The following is a 20628-nucleotide window of genomic DNA, read 5'->3' as shown; positions in this document are numbered from 1 at the left end:
TTTGCCACCTGTTTTCAATTTCCCCGCTTCCATTTTCACACTTGTAAAGCGTGCTGGCATCAAGTGTACCTGGCCATCTGTTACAGAGAAGTGTGTGTCCTCGACTGATAGCACCAACCTGTAGTCTGCATACACTGAACAGGTCATTATACAACTGACACTACTTACTTGAGTGTGAAAATAGGACATTGTGCCATATGGGCTAATAATGTAGCTTGGACGGGGAATACTGGAATGAAGTCATTAGCACATTAACATCTGACCTATTTTATTGGCATGACATGCTCTATGCCCGTCATGATGTAAGAAGAAATCATTACCATGAGCTGCAGTGGGCTGTACGCATTAGATAAATGTTGACCGAACCTGTTTTATCAACACTGGCCGACCAACTAATGTGTAAGATGTTTCGTGAGATCTGGTGGTTGGATTTCAACTGCCTGATTCTTTTGTTCTTAGGGAGATAAGATGCTACCAACCATGTCTGAAAGATGCTTTCCCCTCTCGCCCAGTTCAACAACACTGGGCCAAGGCAAGTGTATGGGGGTTTGAGAGAGACAGTTATGGCTATTTAGGGGTTTATGAGAATTTTTAATTGATGACCTATCCTCTGAATAGGTCATCGGTATCTGATCGCAAAGTGTCTGACACTTAGGAACCTCACCGATCAGCTGTTTGAGAAGGCAACGGCACTCCTACCGACACAGTGACATTACATTTGTGAATCACATGGCCTAGGTGCAGCTTAGCCATTCAATTGAATGGGGCTGAGCTGGGATACCACGCGGTATGGCATTGTGCTAAGTAAGTGTTAAGCAGGCCACGGCACTTACAGTAGTGCTGGTGCCCTCTCAAACAGCTGACTGGCAGGGTTTCTGGGGGCTGGACCCCAGCCGATCAGAAACTCACGATTTATCCAGAGGATAGGTCATGAGTTAAAACGTTTTGGGAAGCCCCTTTAATAAATTTGACTGGCCAAAAATTTGGTGGCTAATAGCGATCTCGGCAGCTAAGTGGATTGACAAAGGGAAGCAGTGGCCTTGGGAGTCAGAGGGCCTAACTAAGGCTTAATAGGCTGCCTGCCAGTGTAACACTGACATGCATTATTCATTGCAATATACGGTAGCAGTCTTGTAATGTATTATTAAAGCAATCAGGGGGGAACTAACAAAAAAAGCTCTGTAAGGTTTATACTGGTATGGCCACTATCATTACAACTGTATGTTATTGTACCGCACAGTAAACGGTGGAAAATAAAAAAAATACTGGCTAAATAGTATTAAAAAGTAAATTATGTGTAGCCTTCTATGGTGCCATTACAAAATACAACTCTTTGGGCAAAAAAGCACTCATACAGCTAAATTAACAGGGAAAAAAAAGATGATTCTCCAATGCAAAAAGAAAACAAAATAGGCCACTTTCTAAAATGGGGTATTCCCATCTTGTAAAGTAATGCCAATTTGTAAGAATATGTCATTATTTTAGGGGTTTTGAAAATGAAGGGGCCATAGCACCAGTTTATTGCTCCATCCATTTCCTTGTCTTTCGTCACATAGCCCTGAAAGGCCACCTGTGCAAAGAACTGGAACCTGGAGCTCCCATGATTCTACAGAACTGGACTTAAATCACCATAAAATCATAAAATACTATATCTAAGTTTATTCATTAACATAGTAACATATGGGCACATTCATTAAACCGGCGTTTTAGACGCCAGTCTTAAAAGCCTCTATACCTGGTGGTGGATCCGTCGGACATATGAAGAGGCGCAGGCCTCTAAATAACTTCGGCGGATCCTTCGCCAATTCTGAATGTAAGCAAGCTTCCTAGCTGTCTTACATTTAGACCATTTTCTTGACTGAAATCTCCTGCAGGTTATTTGACAGAAAACACTGAATATTAATTTGCTCTGGCATACTTCTCTAACCCCAGTACTCTCCTGTCCTTCACGTGGGAGCCCGTCTTCTGCCATCTGCTTTTCCTCCTTTTCCACATTATCGATGAGAATATGTCATCAGGAACATGCAGCTCCTCCTCTCTCTGCATCTTGCTGACTTTTCTAGGACATGGATACCAAGATAATTTGGAAGAAGTAAAGCCAGCAAAAGATGAGGATGGTCATCATTAAGACCTGCCCCCCCCCCAAGGGGTGCAGACTGGATGGTATTGGTTGGCATGCTGGCACCAGAATAATAAGGGATTCCATCTTATTGGTATTGAATTACATATCTTAGTTTACGGCTGAAGTAAATGTAGGAATAAATAAAGAAAACTGACACAGCATATGTCTCTCTGGACTCTCCCTACACTCTCCCTGCAGCATCCCTACACTCTCCCTGCAGCCTCCCTACACTCTCCCTGCAGCCTCCCTACACTCTCCCTGCAGCCTCCCTCTCCAATATTATTCTATCAATCAATTTCAGCAACACCTAGCACATGAACACTTCCAATGCTCAGCTCACAGGTCAATGGCGGAGAACACACTGGATTAGGCTTTTATATGACCGTGAAATCACAGAGGATGACTATTTGGCTGGCTGCACGGCATTATGAGTGATCTCCCATTCCAAGACCTCTTACTTTCACTTTGGAACACACTCAGCCGCCATTTTAGGAAAAACTGATTCGTTACCACGAAGCGCCAAGAAATTCAGATTCATCGCGTATCAAAGTTTTCCTAAACTTTGGACCGAATTCTGCTTTCGAATACTTTGCTTCGCTCAACACTAATGACAAGCATGTGAAAGGAGACTGATGCAATTGATTGTTTTACTGGTGGTGCAGGAGCTAGAAAACTACAGTATGTCAGCACCAGTAAAATGAAATTATTTAGAAACATTTATATTTCTTTGTGTTTTGAATTATTGATTTGCAAGCAGTGAATAGAGAACCTATCCCCAGCAGTGCAATATGACTGCGTCTCTATACCAGAATTCATAGTCTCGCTGCATTAGAGACAAGTTCTTGTTTCCAGTATCTCTTCCCATGCTGAGCTGCCGGTATGAAGCTGTGGGCAGGAGAAATTATGATGCAATGGACATGATCTCTTCAATACTGTCAGTGAAGGCAAGCACCATTCAAACTGTGCTCTATTAACTAGACAATGCTCCCACGCATCGCTTCCTCCTCCAGCCTTCACGACACAACACATTATCTCCCAGTGCTTGCAGACCATGACTTCTGTGCTTTCAAATCAGCTATCAGGAAATCATATGCAATATCCTAATCACATCTGCCTACAGTGAAATAGTTATTAGATTATTTCAACTATAGATGCAGGGGGGAAGTATGGTGGCTGGTGGGTTGTTATATAGTCAACATAGATAAGCACAAGTTTTATAAGGAGCAGGGGTGTACCCAGGAATTTCACAAGGGGGGTGGGTGAAAATAATTCACTATGAAGATTTGGCCAGACTCGGAGTGTAGTGCAAACTGCCAGTAGCGTAGCTAGGAATGACTGGGCCCCACAGCAAATTTTTTAATGGGGCCCCCATTCCTGTAGCTAGTAAAGATCGCTCTCTCACACCAGGCCCGGCAGCTGTTCCATCCGTTTGTTACACTGTCTATACTGTCACTGTATATAATGTAAATCATTGTGTAATACTGTTGAGGGGGCCCTGACAAAGTCTTTTAGTCCTCCTCCTCCTGGATGGGCCCCTTCTGGGTCAGGGCCCCAAAGCAGCCGCTTCCCCTGCTTCCCCTGTAGCTACGCCCCTGCAAACTGCGCTTCACCCATTCTCTTAGCTCCGACTACACTTGGATGAGGAGAATATGAGGCTACAGACTATCGAGGTGAAGGTTTTCAGTCTCCATTTCTGGTCAAGACTGGGATCCTTCCTCCCAACATAACCGCAGCCATACAAATAATACAGTCATACGCTTACCATGTAATACCAATTTACCAGAGCCAGATATTACGATCATTCACTCCCAATCAGTATTATTGTTTGTTGGCAGCATGTCCCTGCTTACACAGTGCGATGTGCTGCTGACAAACGAGAAGTTTTTGTACTGCATAAACAATGGGATCAGCCAACTAGCAAGTATTTGCTTGTTTTTGGCTGATCTCCAGCACTTTTTACACGCAATGAGCATGGATACGAATAATCGTTCCCAAATAAAAGGTCCCTAAAATTAATATTACCACTATATACTGTTAGATATCAGTTCCACTAAGGTACTTTGCTGATTGAATAATTGAATATAGTACAGTTAAAGGGGTTATCCCATTATTAATGTAAAAAAATGAAAACCAGATATCATACATAAATACATACAAATCTCTTTACAACAAAGTTAGAATCAGTTCTGTACCTCACATGGATCAAGAGATCTTCCCATTTATAGATCCAATTGTTCTGCTAGATTTACATCAAGCTAGCAGCACAGGGGTCGTGTCCTTTCTCAGGGGCTTATCCTTTCTGCTGCAGCTCTTTCCCTATCACAGCTCTGGGGTGGTGTACTTTCTGTTGCAGCTCTTTCCCTATCACAACTCAAGGGGCATGTCCTTTCTTCTGCAGCCTTCTCCCTGTAAGGCCTCTTGCACACTAACATTTTTTTCAGCTTACTTAAAAAATTTTGCGTTCCGTATACGGACCGTATACGGAACCATTGATTTCAATGGATCCACAAAAAAAAGGAAGGTACTCTGTAAGCCTTCTGTTTCCATATTTCCGTTTTGTCGTTCCGTTCAAAGATAGAACATGTCCTATTATTGTCCGCATAACGGACAAGGATAGTACTGTTCTATTAGGGGCCATCTGTTCTGTTCTGTTCCGCAAAAAACTGAATGCACATGGCCGTCATTTGTATTTTTTGCGGATCCGTTTTTTTACGAACTGCAAAATACTAAAAAAGCCATGCGGTCGTGTGCAAGAGGCCTAACTGTCACAGCTTTTAGCAGAAGAAAGGGCTGGTGGCTGTTGAAGGATGGAACTGAGTATGTGCGCCCAGCTCAGAGAGGTGGAGAGAGAAATAAGGAAAAGGAGAAACAAAAGGTGGCGCTATACAGATACATTTTATTGAATAGCTCACTGGCTGCACTAAAATTTTAATTACATGCAATTACAAGAGTGTTTAGAGCCATACCGGGGTCCTGCTTTGAAAAACATAGCATATTTTTTCATGGGAAAACCCCTTTAAAGGAGTTAGCCGTTTTCTGATTAAATTTCAAAAATTTGATTATCCATGTAGTGGTACGAGAAACTCTAAAAAGTGGTCGCTTCCCACTCCAATGTGTTCATTGAAGTCTCCACCGCCACTGCCCCTGGATCCTCTATGTAATTTAAAAAATGTTGTGTCCTAACAATATCAGGTCATGTTCACAGATTTTCCATACAGATTTTGGTGAGTATTCTACAATGAGATCTGTGAGAAACTGGGTGTATTCTGCTTCCCATCATTCCTCAATAGGAATCTGCTCTGCCATTCATATGGTCACATATCATTTTCAATGCAGATTTCAACACCAGGTCAAGAAGAGATATGTCTAGTGTTGGTCGAGCACCAAAGTGCTCGGGTGCTCAAGTAGAACACCTCGAGAACTCGAGCATTAAACCAGGCACCCCCTGCTCTGAAGAGGGGAGGGTGTCTGGCTGATAGGAAAAGGTCAGAAATTGATGGAAACACCACTGAAATGGTTCGGGAACAGCATGGGGAGGATGTCTGGATGCATTTTAGACTCCCAGGTCGCTGCTGGGAACGATGTTCGAATAATACGCCACTTTTACAGACTGACAATAATACGCACCAAACCGAAGATAAAATAGATTTTAGAGGAAAAATTGATAGGAAACATTCTTTCCTGTATATTTACTTGTATATAAAGTGCAAGTGCTGCCAAAAATTACAAGGAAGAGGCACTCCGATACAACCTGTATATCACATAAAGGAGGGCCTCATTCACATTGTGGTAGAATTGTTCAGGTAGTGGGACTCCAACACTCATAAAGCCAATGCTCTAAGTGAAAGGGCTTCCAAAAATTACAAGGAAGAGGCACTTCAATACACCTTTTATTACACATAAAGGAGGGCATCATACACACCCTTGAAAAATTATGATTGATGGCCTGCTGGTGACCCTCTAAAACATTAGGGATGAGGGCCTGCTGCTGATCTGACTATCTAAAACATTAGGGATGAGGGCCTGCTGCCAAGCTGACCATCTAAAAAAAATTGTGGGCGAGGGCATGCTGACGAGCTGACCTTCAAAAAAAATTTGTGGGCGAGGGCCAGCTGCCGAGATGACCATGTAAAACATATGGGCGAGGGCCTGCTGCCGAACTGACCATCTAAAACATTTTGTGGATGAGGGCCTGATGCAGAGCTAACCATCTAAAACATTTTGTGAGCTAGGGCCTGCTGCCGAGCTGACCATTTAAAAAAATTTGTGGGCAAGGGCCTGCTGCCGAGCTGACCATCTAAAAATTTTTGTGGGCGAGGGCCTGCTGCCGAGCTGACCATCTAAAAAAAATTGTGGTTGAGGGCCTGCTGCCGAGCTGACCATCTAAAAAATGTTGTGGGCGAGGGCCTGCTGCCAAGCTGACCATCTAAAAAAATTGGGGGCGAGGGCCTGCTGCTGAGCTGACCATTTGAAAATTTTGGGGTGAGGGTCTGCTGCTGAGCTGATCCTCTAAAACATTATGGTTAAGGGCCGGCTGGTGACCTTCAAAAACAGTATGGATGAGGGCATGCTGGTGACCCTCTAAAACATTATGGGTGAGGGCCCGCTGCTGAGATGACCATCTAAAATATTTTGTGGGCGAGGGCCTGCTGCCGAGCTGACCATCTAAAAAATTTTGTGGGCGAGGGCCTGCTGCCGACCTGACCATCTAAAACATTTTGTGGGCGAGGGCCTGCTGCCGAGCTGACCATCTAAAAAATGTTGTGGGCGAGAGCCTGCTGTCGAGCTAACCATTTAAAAATTTAGGGGTGAGGGTATGCTGCTGAGCTGACCCTCTAAAACATTATAGTTAAGGGCCGGCTGGTGACCCTCAAAAACAATATGAGTGAGGGCATGCTGGTGACCCTCTAAAACATGGGTGAGGGCCTGCTGCCGAGCTGACCATCTAAAAAAATTTGTGGGCGAGGGCCTACTGCCGAGCTGACCATCTAAAAAATGTTGTGGGTGAGAGCCTGCTGTCGAGCTTACCATTTAAAAATTTAGGGGTGAGGATATGCTGCTGAGCTGACCCTCTAAAGCATTATAGTTAAGTGTCGGCTGGTGACCCTCAAAAACAGTATGGGTGAGGGCATGCTGGTGACCCTCTAAAACATTATGGGTGAGGGCCTGCTGCCGAGCTAACCATCTAAAAAAAAATGTGGGCGAGGGCCTGCTGACGACCTGACCATCTAAAACATTTTGTGGGCGAGGCCCTGCTGCCGAGCTGACCATCTAAAACATTTTGTGGGTGAGAGCCTGCTGTCGAACTGACCATTTAAAAATTTAGGGGTGAGGGTATGTTGCTAAGCTGACCCTCTAAAACAATATAGTTAAGGGCCGGCTGGTGACCCTCAAAAACATTATAGGTGAGGGCCTGCTGGTGAACCTCTAAAACATTATAGGTGAGGAGCCGCTGCTGAGCTGACCCTTTAAAACATTAGAAGCGAGGGCAGCCTAATAAGCATGTTGATATGATGGAGGAGGAGGACTATAAAAGGGAGATTAAACCATATACCCTTTTTAGTGGTGGAAGGGGTGCATGGGAATACAGTGTATTCGATACACCATAAAAGCCACATTTAGAGTGCCTTTATGTTCAGCCGCTTTCCTCTGGTGGAGTAGAGAAGTCAGGGGCAATCCAGGCATTGTTCATTTTTAAAGGAGTCAACCGGTCAGCATTTTCAGTTGACAGGCGGATGCACTTATTAGTTATTATGCCCCCAGTTGCACTAAATACACGCTCTGACAAAACGCTGGTGGCGGGGCAGGCCCGCACCTCCAAGGCGTAGAGCGCCAGTTCGTGCCACATGTCCAACTTGGACACCCAATAGTTGTAAGGCACACAGGGATCACTGAGGACGCTGACACGGTCTGCTACGTATTCCTTCACCATCTTTCAAAATGTTTCCCTCCTTGTGACAATAGGCCGCGCATCAGGTTGAGGGTGCTGGCGGGGTGTCATAAAACTGTCCCAGGACTTGGAGAGTGTTGCCCTGCTTCTGTTGGAACTGCTGTGTGTTCTCCCTCATCTCCCCTCCTCGATTGGCCAAGGAACTACGTACCCTGCAGCCAGCGTTGTCAGCTGGAAATTTTTGGAGCAATTTTTCCACAAGGACCTTCTGGTATTGCACCATTTTGCTCGTCCTCTCCACCACAGGATTGAGAGATGAGAAGTTCTCTTTGTAGCGTGGTTCGAGAAGGGTGAACAACCAGTAATCGGTGTTGGCCAAAATGCATACAACGCGAGGGTCACGGGAAAGGCAGCCTAACATAAAGTCAGCCATGTGTGCCAGAGTCCCAACAGACAAGACTTTGCTGTCCTCATCAGGAGGATGACTCTCAATCTCCTCATCCTCTTCCTCCACTTCTACCCATCCACACTGAACAGATGGAATAAAACTTCCATGGGTACTACCCTTTGTAGCGGAGGCAACCGTCCCCTGCTCCTCCTCCTCCTCATCATCATCCAATTTGCGCTAAGAAGACGAACTGTGGGTGGTCTGGCTATCACCCTGTGTACTGTCTTCCCCCATTTCCATCTCTTCCACATGCAAAGCGTTAGCCTTAATTGTGAGCAGCGAGCATTTGAGTAGACACAGAAGTGGGATGGTTACGCTGATAATAGCGTTATCGCCGCTCACCATCTGTGTTGATTCCTCTAAGTTGCGTAAAACCTCACAGAGGTCAGACATCAATGCCCACTCATCCCTTGTGAAGAGCGGAAGCTGACTGAAAAGGCGACGACCATTTTGCAGCTGGTATTCCACTACTGCCCCTGCTGCTCACAAAGCCTGGCCAACATGTGGAACGTGGAGTTCCAGCGCACGCTCACGTCGCACAACAGTCGGTGAGCTGACAATTGCAAGCGCTGCTGCAGCGTTGCCAGACCGGTGGAAGCTGTCGATGACTTGTCGAAATGGAAACACGCGCGGCGCACCTTCCCCAGTAGCTCAGGCAAATTGGGGTAGGTTTTGAGAAACCGCTGAACCACTAAGTTGAACACGTGGGCTAGGCATGGGATGTGTGTGAGCTTGCCGAGCTCCAAGCCACCACCAAGTTTTGGCCATTATCAGACACAACCATGCCTGGTTGTAGGTTGAGTGGTGAGAGCCACAGCTCAGTCTGGTCCCTTATCCCCAGCCACAGCTCTGCGGCGGTGTGCTGTTTGCCACCTAAGCTGATCAGTTTAAGCACGCCTGTTGCCGCTTCCCCACTGCAGTGCAGCACTTCCAGCTACTGAATGATGTCTGACTGGTGCTGCAAGATGATAATTCAGAGGTGGAAGTGGAGGAGGAGGAAGAGGAGGAGAAGGGGGGGTTGCAGCCACTAACGTAGGTGGCGGCGGAAACCCTGATGGAAGTAGGGCCCGCAATCCTTGGCGTCTGTAGCACCTGTGCCATCCCAGGGTACGACTCACTCCCGACCTCTACAACGTTCACCTAGTGTGCCGTCAGGGAAATGTAGCGTCCCTGGCCAAAAGCACTTGTCCATGTGTCCGTCGTTAAGTGGACCTTCCCAATAACTGTGTTGGTCAGGGCACGTGTGATATTACGGGACACATGCTGGTGTAAGGCTGGGACTGCACACCATGAAAAATATTGGCGGCTGGGGACAGTTTACCGCTGGACAGCCACCGCCATCAGGCTGCGGAAAGCCTCAGTGTCCACAAACCTAAATGGCAACATTTCCAGGGCCAGCAATTTGGAAAGGTGAGCATTTAGTGCTATGGTCTGTGGGTGTGTGGGTAGGCATTTGCACTTTTGTTCAAAGGCCTGAGGTATAGGCATCTGTACGCTGCACTGGGACACAGAAGTAGATGTGCTAGCTGATGGTGCTTGCAAAGGTCCAGGTGCAGGGCGGGAGGTATCCGGGCCTGCATCTTGGAAAGGGGATTGGCTAGCACGTAACACAGGGGAAGAGGAGGCAGTGGTGTGACCCGTAGGCACTGGCTGTGGACCCAGGCGTTCGGCCCACCTATTAGGGTGCTTTGAGGCCATGTGGCGGATCATGCTGGTGGTGGTGAGGTTGCTAGTGTTCACGCCCCTCCTCATTTTGGTATGGCACAGGTTGCAAATGACAATTCTTTTATCGTCCACACTTTCCTCAAAAAAGCACCAGACTGCGGAACACCTACCCCTTGGCAGGGGAGATTGCCGCAAGGGGGTGCTCCGGGGAAAGTTACATGCCTGTTTGGTGTGGCCCGCCTTCTCCCTTTTGCCACCCCACTGGCTCTTCCAACCTGTTGCGGTGCTGTGGTTCTCTCCCCCTCTGTACTGCTGTCCTCGCTCGGTTTGCCACCTTCCCAGGTTGGGTCAGTGACTTCATTGTCCAGCACCTCCTCTTCCACTTCCTCACTCTGGTCATCCTCCTGACTTGTTGTCTGATCCTCATCATGAACCTCTTGACACACTAATTGCGGTTGACTTATTGGCAACTGTGTCTCATCATCATCATCCATCTTGTGAAACACTAATTGCCATTCCCCACCGTCATCTTCTTCTGACTGTGGATGCTCGAGTTTGGGAATCAGGGCACAAGATCTCCTCATGTCCCTCTTCAAGCAGGCTTGGCTAGAGGCCCAAATTAAGGAATGGCGATGAAAACAGCTCCTTGGAATATCCGAGTGTGGGATCACTTGTTTGCCAAGACTCTCCATGGTGGGTGGAAGGAGTATCAGGGTGAGGATTCTGTTGATTAGACGCTTGGCTACTGAGACTGGACTTTGTTGAAGACTGGAAGCACTGGTCTGACTTTGAGAGTGGTGTTCTACACCGCCTTTCAAACTGGCAGCAGGCACAGTTTCACCATGCCCAGGGCCACGGCCTCTGCGTCCACCATCAGCAGCACGGCCACTTCCCTGTCCCTTACTGCTCGCCTTGCGCATATTACATGGTATATATGCTTGCAAGTATGTCACACGTACAGTAGCGCAGATTTTGTAAGTGTATGCGCAAATAAAGTACACAGAATGTCACAGATATTTTTAGGATGCGCACACGTTAAACTGGAGGTATAGCGCAAGTAATGTCGCTGTCACCACCGCCTAATAAAAAATTACACTGAATAAATGTCACTGATATTTAGGATCCGCACATGTTAAACAGGAGGTATTGCGCAAGTTATGCTGCTGTCACCACCGCCTAATAAAAAATTGCACTAAATTAATGTCACTGATATTTAAGATGTGCCTGTGCTACTGGAGATGTAGCACAGGTAATGTCGCTGCCACCAGCAGCAAAAAAATGTGACTGAATGTCACTGATATGTCGGATACGCAAACGTATACAGGAGATGTAGCGCAGGTAATGTAAATGTCCACAGCGGACACTGTCTACAGAAAAAGTACACTGGATGTCACAGATATTTTTAGGCTGCACACACGTTACACAGGAGATGTAGCGCAGAGAATGTCGCAGTCACCAGCGGTGAAAAAAATTACACTGAATGTCACTGATATTTAGTATGGGCAAACGTTATACAGGAGATATAGCGCAGGTATTGTAGCTGCCAGCAGCAGCAAAAAAATTTGACTGAATGTCACTTATATTTCGGATACGCAAACGTTATACAGGAGATGTAGCGCAGATAATGTTGCTGTCACCAGTGGCAAAAAAAATTACACTGGATGGCACTGATATTTCGGATACGCAAACGTTATACAGGAGATGTAGCGCAGAAAATATAACTGTCCGCAGCGGACACTGTCTACGGAAGAAGTACACTGGATGTCACTGATATTTTTAGGCTGCGCACACGTTAGACAGGAGATGTAGTGCAGATAATGTCGCTGTCTGCAGCGGCCAAACAATTGCAAGCTATTTAGCGCAGGTTGCGCTAAAAATATATATTGCTGCAAGATACAAAGTTTTAGCAATTTAGTGCAGGTTGCGCTAAAAATATATATTGCTGCCACACACAATAGTCCTTAAAAGGACTTTTGGGTCTATAACAAGTATAAAAACTAAAATTTGATTATTTCAATCCCTACACTATCTCTCCCTTCTGCTCTCCCTGACTAATACTGAGCCAAACACGTGTCATCAGGTGCTATATAGCACCCGATCACGCGTTCTGGCCAGCCAATCACTGTAATGCCAGTAGCCAACATGTTCGCCCAACACTAGATATGTCTCTTTTCCATGTTAAACCCCGGGTGGGTGTCCACTAGTGATGAGCAAAGTATTGAAAAATTTGATTTATGACAAATTACTTCTTCCTTTTCAGATGCCGCATTTATAGCTAATTGCACCATCTGATATTGATATTACAGTGTAACATTTAAAAAAAATAAAAAAAATCATACTTACCTGATCCATTTGATCACAAAGAGCCTGCTGCTGCCATCTTGATTGAAGATCTAGCGTGAAATCTCGTGCTGCCCATGATGACACCAACATGTTGGCTGGTGTGGTGATGTCATGCGTCACCGCACATGGGATTTCGAGCGTGATATTCAATCCAGATGGCAGCAGCCGACTCTTCGTGCTCAAATGGATCAAGTAAGTATGATTTTTTTTATTTTTGACCTCCATTCAGGGAATATCGATTCATTACCACAAAGCTTGGGAAAATTCGGCTTAGCTGCAAATCGAATTTTCACAGAAATTCGGATCGAAGTCCACTTTGTGGACTTCAATTCACTCAACACTAGATTAGCACATTAAATGGGTCAGATCTGCGGAATTCAAATTATAAATTAACTGCAGAAATCCAAGGTTCAGCCTCAGATATCTGCCATGGCAAATACAAATCAGATTTCAGCTTGAACACATATGGAGAATTGAATATTTCAGTTGTAGACGTGTATAGGTTCCTTAGTGAAGTATGGAGTATCTTCATACAATAACAAATTTTATTTACTTAGACGTATGCAGTGTTGGACTTGGGTCTACCAGAGGAAATTACTCTTGGGACCCAACCTCCATGTGATCAATAAAGTCTGGGCCCACTGTGACATCAAAGCCTGGGCCCCCTGGAGTTTACTCTGGTACTCTAGTAGGCCAATACAACACTGAACATATCTTACAAATCTTTAGACACCAATAGATACAACACATCACAAAAAGTCTGAAGTCACCACTTTGGCGCAGGGGAAAAGACATATGGATACAAATAAATGAGAAAAAGTCAAATGGGTCCAATAACAATTCAATAAAGAGTCATAGCAGTGATACAGTATGGCGCTCTGGAGAACGGTTTATGTACAGATTAACGAAACAGTCAGATGTCTGCTTCATTAAAAGAAAATGCTTCTAGCTGGCAGTATGTTCACATAAGAAGGTACTACAAGATGGATGACTCTTTTTAGGTCCACAAAACAGGTACTTTAGTCACTACACACAATATAACGGGAGATGAGAAGTATCTGGTTGCAAAAGAGATTCTATATGATTAAAGTGATTATGTGCTAAAAATCTAAATATACAAATTATGAAAAGCAAAATAGTCTGGACATATTTTTCCGAGTCATCCAGTCCATATTCCAAAAACTGCTCATAAATACAACATGTGCTTAGACCTAATGAACTTTATAAAAGGACACTAGCTTAGAAGCTTTCCTTCAGCTGATGCAAAGATTCAGAGTGGTGTCCTCCAGGTGACACCAAAGAGGCAGAAGTACATTGTGCATTTACATGCATTTTACTTCAATCCTGAAAGCATAAGTAATACCTCAATACCGTACAAGAAGATGCTTACACACATTACCGCAGGTGAAAGAGAGCAATGATGAGAAGAGGACATAGCCTGTTGTTTATTCCTGATCTACTCGCTATACACTCACCCTCCTCCTGTCTACAAGCTGCTGTAAATATCAAGTTACAACAGCAACAGAAAGCTCTGGCTGTTGTAACTTACTGCATTACAAGCAGAAGAGGGCAGGCAGGATCTCCTTAGGTCCTACAAGAAGAAACCAGATTTGATGCCTCCTACAAATCCCTAACTGTGCCCAGGGAAGTTATTTCATGCATCCCTGCACCTTACTCCTCCATCAGCTCATGTACTGTATATTAAAGGACAGTCACATGAATCTGAGCAAATATCAATATTAATGGGTTTATGTAAAAAATAACAATGCTGCCTAATGAATTCCTGTAGCTTAACTGGACCAGGTTTATAATATTATTACACCAAATATTATGTATGAAAGTTCACAATGGTTACAAATGAGTTAAAGTGAGGGGATCACCCATACTCCTGACTTGTGGGGAACTGGTCTTATACTATGTGTATTGCTCCTGCTGCAGCCTCTCATCTATGGAAACACTGTGAACTTCTATCTATTACTCTCAGAAATAATTATTTAATGCTAGAGGTGAGATAATATATTTTGAACTTGGAAGCCATGTATCTAACACCCGGGCAGGGAACACCAATTCGCACAGCGGCACAGTGATCCAGATATTATCAGAGGACAAGTATTAAAACATTTAATGGTTTATGGGACTCACTCACGTATCTAGCTGAGAACATCAAGACTAACATAGATGACAAAGTAGTCCGTGATATAAATACCACAATACAACCGTATCTAGAAGCTGCACTGCAGACACAAGGAAAAGGGTTAAAGAAGAGAATGTATGTATCATTAGAAAATGATCTATTGTTTAAATCAAGCAGTTATGTGTTTCAAACTTTTTTAATAGCTTTTTTATTTCCCATGCTACTACGTCTTTAAAATAAAATAAAAAAATTTAAATCTTGATGTTTTCACGCAGACCACTGAGCCTCATAACAGGTTGACATTCTGTAGGGATCACTTCTTGGCAGTCATCTTCTTATCATCACATTCAGGATTACAATTATGCCTTGAAAGGCCTGCCCAACCGATCAGTGACTGAGGCGGGTCACCACAAAGACAGATGATTGGCTAAGGAAGTCTTTCCTTGCATTTCCAGCATGTCAAGAAAGGACCGGAAGTAGACAGCAGGGACCATAGAAACATGGGAATAGTAACAGCAGGGAATAGATGAGGGTGAGTATCGTTGTTAATAGTTGCATAATTAATACGGTTGAAAAAAGACACAAGTTCATCAAATTCAACCAAGGGATAGGTGGGGATGTGAATCCCAGAAGGAAGTGAGACTCAGATTTCTACACGTTTTCATAAGCATTAATGTTGTTTACTTTTAAGAATCCCTCTAAGCCATTTTTTAAACTATCCACTGTTCCTGCAGTGACCACGTCCTGAGGAAGTCTATTCCACAGATTCACAGCTCTTACAGTAAAGAAGCCTTGACGCTTCTGGAGTGTTAACTTTTTCTTCTCCAGCGCCCCATCCTGTTTTGAGGGGATTTTACATGGAACAGCTTTCCATTTTTTGTACAGTGCATTTATATATTTGTATAGGTTAATCATGCCCCCCTTAGACGTCTCTTCTCAAGACTAAATAAATGTAATTCTTTTAATCTTTCTTCATAACTAAGATCCTCCATGCCCCTTATCAGTTTAGTTGCTCTCCTTTGTACTCTCAGCAGCTCCAGGGCATCCTTTCTATGGACTGGTGCCCAGAACTGAACTGCATATTCCAGATGAGGCCGCACCAGCGCTTTGTAAAGTGGTAATATTACATCCTGCCCCGCGAGTCCATGCCTCGTTTAATGCATGACAATATCCTGGTGGCATTAGACGCAGCTGATTGACATTGTATGCTGTTATTTAATCCATGATCTGCAAGGACACCCAAATCCTTCTCTACAAGTGACTCTCCCAGTGTTACATCTCTAGGACATATCTTGCATGTAGATTATTACTACCCAGATGCAAAACTTTACATTTATCCACATTGAACCTCATTTGCCAAATTGATACCCAAACAATCAAAGTGTCCAAGTCAGCTTGTAGTGTTTATGGCCTATCCTCGGGATAGGTAATAATTATTTGATTGGTGGTGGCCAGACTCCCGGCGCTTGCACCTGCCGCAAGCCCAGGAGGAGTGGAGCATTGGACAAGAGTGGTAGTGGCTCTGGCAGTGACAGTTGTTCATACAAATCACAGTGGCAATCCTCACACCGATGCTCCCTGGGGCCAAGCAGTGACAGAAAGGCACACCCTGATTTTGAGGCTCCTGCTGATGGTAATTGGGTTGCCCTTGGTGTTTTGTAGGGTTTCAAGGCAGGAGATGTAGGTGCTGTGGCCGGCAAATAGTGTCTGAGTCCGTAACTAGGCCAGTGATATAAAATAAATGTTTTTCTTTTCTAAAGTGGAAAATAGGAGTTGTAGTACATCTAAAGCATAGTACCAGACAGATCACAGTGCAAATATTCCCAAACAGTAACGTATAGATAGCAACAATGATGTGGGTGGTGGTACACCTTACCTCTCTTTTTCTCTCTCTCTCTCTGCAGAATCTAAGGCTGGCAATAAAGTTCTTACAAAATTTGTCTGTAATTCCCATGATGTGCGGTGCAGAATTAAGATACAGTTGGCCTGGCTCTGTCAAAATGTGGAAGGTTATATTAGCAATGTCCCCTTTCACAACAGTAAAGTCTCTGACAGCATTAGACAAGCACAATACCTTATTGGCTGACTCCAGTCCTTGGCCATACAGATTCTAAACCTCTAATACCCGCTCTCTTCTCTCTTTCTGGGTTCAGAGCTGAACCCGGACATACCCATATTTTCACCCAGGTAGCCCCCCTGACAAGAGCTTTGGAGCATTTCATGCAATCAGTCAAGATGCCTTCCCCCCCATTTTTAGCTCTATCAAGACCCTGGACATGTTATTTTAGTTGCTGTATGAGATATTCTAGAACCAGTGCTTCCCTTGCCAAAGGACTGTTTCTGTTATTGCAGCTAACCCCCAATTAGTAGCTCTTTATTAGTTAGAAGCACTCTTCTTTGGCTTATAGAAGGTAGTCTTGAGCAGAGAATCCACTCATTAACTGAGTATGTAGGAAATGGTAGCCTTCAAGAGACTTCACGAGATAACCTCTTTAGTATCATAGATACTACTTCCAGTATGCAAAAGAACACTAAAGCGACAAATAAAGGACACTTACAAATATGTCCAACATAAGCTTTCTGTAAATTTTTTCAAGAACACCAATTCCTCACAATACTTATCCAACACAATATTAGGACCCTTAACAGTCTGCAAATCATATCACAGCTACTGGGTAGCCACATAAATATAATAAATATAATAATAAATAAATAATATAATATATATAGCATATTCATCTCCCAAGTGAGTATCTGAAAACAATTTTTCATTTTTCAAAGCTAGTTATCTCCTCCTACACCTTTTGAGACACAATATATTGAGTCAAGAGGAAAGTTATGGAAGGACACATCTGTATACCGAAACCAGCACCATCTCTAGAAAAGGTGGCTGTAAATGAAACCCTAAGAGCTCAAAAATAAACATAGAAGGTGCCAATTGCCACCTCTGGGACCTGCTCCTTGCTAGAGAATGGGGTCCCTAAAGTGAATGAGAGAATATCAGGCTTGCACGATGTGCTCTCCATTCATCACTATGGGGCTGCCTGAAATAGCCAAGCCAACAGTAAACAGAGGGTTGTTGTGCCCTGTTCACTTCGGTGGTCCTGTTCTGGAGACAGCAATAGGTCCCAAAGGTGGTACCTGCACCTTTCTGACATTGATCCTAATGAAATGCCATCAATGTCCCAGATGTCCGGATACTTTCCCTCAGTCTTGCTTGCTAATATTGGAAGACCGATTGAGAGCAAATACCAAGTTCTCCCCAACCATTCAAAGAAGAGATAAGAACAAAATTGGAAGGGCACCTCCCTTTAGGGGCCCTAAAATGCTGAAAGGCTTACCTCTATGGTATGTATGGCCTTGAACAGTGTTTCTTGTCTTCTTATTTACTTTTGAAGGCCACAAAACAAAATTAGAAGATTACACCAAAATACACTATCCCTTCCTTCAATACCCAGCGTTGGTAGGATGGAGGCAAATCATAGCTCTTGTGACCTGATTCCTATGTGTATCTAGTGAGTTGTATGCACCACAAGAAAAGAATATGCTAATGCTGAAAATACCATAACAGATACAAACTAATGTGAAATGTTAACCGAAGCTATCATCTCATCAATAATTCAGCAATACAATATATTTACATTAGGTGTCATTCTGTTTTTATTAGCTCTGTTGCTTTGGAGATTTAATAATTTTTTCTTCGTCATACCCAGAATTCATTTTTCTTGACGGGTGGGGTCAAACTGAAATGTGTTTCCCGCCCCTGGAAACGGATCTATTCTCCAAATCATAACAAGTGTGGGCAGCTTAATGGCAAGACAGTCATTACACCTGAGATGATAGCAAAAAAACGATATGCTATTACCTTTTACCTCGATGCTGAGAGGTAACACATCTGAGAACCTGAGAAACGCTCAGGGCCACCATCTCAGCTTCAGTTAAGCTTTCCCTCTCTAATGAGATTTCAGCAAGATACGAGCTGTGAAGAGAGACAATAACCCATCCTGCAGCAATTGCCGTGTCTTGTATGGGGATAATAGGCACTACTTTTTGATGCCTATTATTGAAGAAACTTCAGAATTGCATCCCGGATAGGACTGGCTATGATGGTCTAAGACACCATGCATTTAACGCTTCTGTCAGAGGTATTCTGTCCCGACAAATACCTCTGATGGAAGGCTCAAAATTAACCTATAAGCTAAAAATTATATTCAGCTGAATGCAAATTAGACATTTTGGCCTGGAATACCTAACTTTTAACTGATGCTCTGTCATGGCTATTAAAAGATTCATACTTACCTGCTCCCCACTGCTCCTATCTCCTGTTTGTCCATCTTCCCATCCCCAGCTTGTTTACCTTCTCCCGGACACGGTCACCTGGTAACATTATTACGCTGCATTCCATGACTGATGATGGCGGTGACATGTGCTCAAGTGACCATGCCCATGCCGAGGAGGAAGTAAATAAGCCTGGGACAGGAAGATGGAAACATGGGAGTGAGCATGCAGCACCGGATCGGTGGCGAGCAGGTAAGTATGATTCTTTCAATAGCAATGGCAGTTCTCCTTTATTTCTATTTTTAAATTATTTTTTTTTGTTGTTTTTTTGGATTTTTTTCTTACATAGCATACAAGTACTAAAGAGACTGTGGATAATGCTTATTATTCCCATGTACCTTAAGCTCCAGCCTACAGTATTCATAGCATGACCCTGAAAAATCAGGACTAACCAGAAGCAGCAACCACCTGTAGGTAAAGCTGGAGATGTTAACAGTGATGCCAGTGAACCTTGCGAGTCTCAGAACTAAAACTTGCAATAAAAGAGGAATAACTAATTCAGAAATATTGTATAATAAACAGGCAATATGAAACAAACACGCTTTGATGTTAAAGCTAGGAAGATCTAGAAGAAAATTCTGGAAACTTTGACAAGCGCCTGATGCAGAGGACCCTTAGGGTTTAATTAACCAGTGTTTGTTTTTACGCATATTTTGCTTGACATGTAATTCATTTCAATGTAAGTTTTCATGAACATCCTAGATTAGTAAGAATTGCATACTGTTATTCAATGTCTTCACAGAGACAAAAAAACTGACGGTATATCATTTTTAATATCCATGAATATCCATTGCTTACAGCAGGTTTTACACGGCACGTAGATGCTAGACAGTTAGAAAAATAGATTCTTAAACACCCATTGACAGAAAATAATGCACCCAGACGTTAAAATGTTGAATTGCTGCAAAACTCGGCATGTTCATAGTTATGTTTCAGGCAGATATTGAAATAATTACAGGTGTGGCCTGATTAGACACTGGGTCTTGGCCCTAAAAAGTGCTTCCCCCACTACACTATGAAAAGATTTTCAGAGGCTACTTTTGCGTAGTGTATCTCGTGGTGACAGACTTTGAGAGAGTGTATCGTTGGACAGAGAAAAACAGAGTGGTCATTTGGAAGAATTCTCCACCATCTAGGCTTGAAGAGGTGTGGGGAGCAATTTACTGTATGTGATGGCAATCATACACCGTAAAAGTCTCCGTACAGCTTAGACAGACCACTAGTAGTGTAGTTTGATTCACTGACAAGCATGAGCAGCTCCCACAGTTTCATTGTCCAACATCCATACACAGATGGCACCTTCATTACACACCCCTGTCTCTGAGCCATCGATAGCCAGCCACTGTCACCTTCATCTGCAGTGGTGTTGTGAATGAGAAACCTGGACTGCTGGATGGACTGGAATTATACCATCCTTATTGACAATCCAGGTTCTGAAAACCATCAGGTTCAAGTATGGAGGCCGTGTTGTGAGTGCTTCAATTCTGCCTTTGCTGTGAAGGAACAAGTTGCCCCAACTGCTGGTGTGATGATCTGGGAAGACATCACATATGACAGTCGGTCACCCCTAGTAGTGATATGAGGGATATAACAGCTGTCACGGGTACTGGGGAAGGGAAAAAACACCAAATACACACAAAAGGAATAAAAGGAAACAGTCTAGGCTCAAAGCTAAGGAAGGGGAATGG

The 20628-nt window shown here is 43.9% G+C and overlaps 1 protein-coding gene across 1 annotated transcript in view; it reads right to left on the bottom strand.

Moving 5' to 3' along the window:
• Window positions 1–20628, bottom strand: part of LOC120986745 (carcinoembryonic antigen-related cell adhesion molecule 7-like) — a 986637-nt gene that overhangs the window by 379776 nt on the left and 586233 nt on the right. The window lies entirely within an intron of this gene.

This window comes from Bufo bufo, chromosome 1 (genome assembly GCF_905171765.1).
Source record: "Bufo bufo chromosome 1, aBufBuf1.1, whole genome shotgun sequence".
Lineage (NCBI taxonomy): Eukaryota > Metazoa > Chordata > Amphibia > Anura > Bufonidae > Bufo > Bufo bufo.
This window is presented reverse-complemented; position numbering and strand designations above follow the sequence as displayed.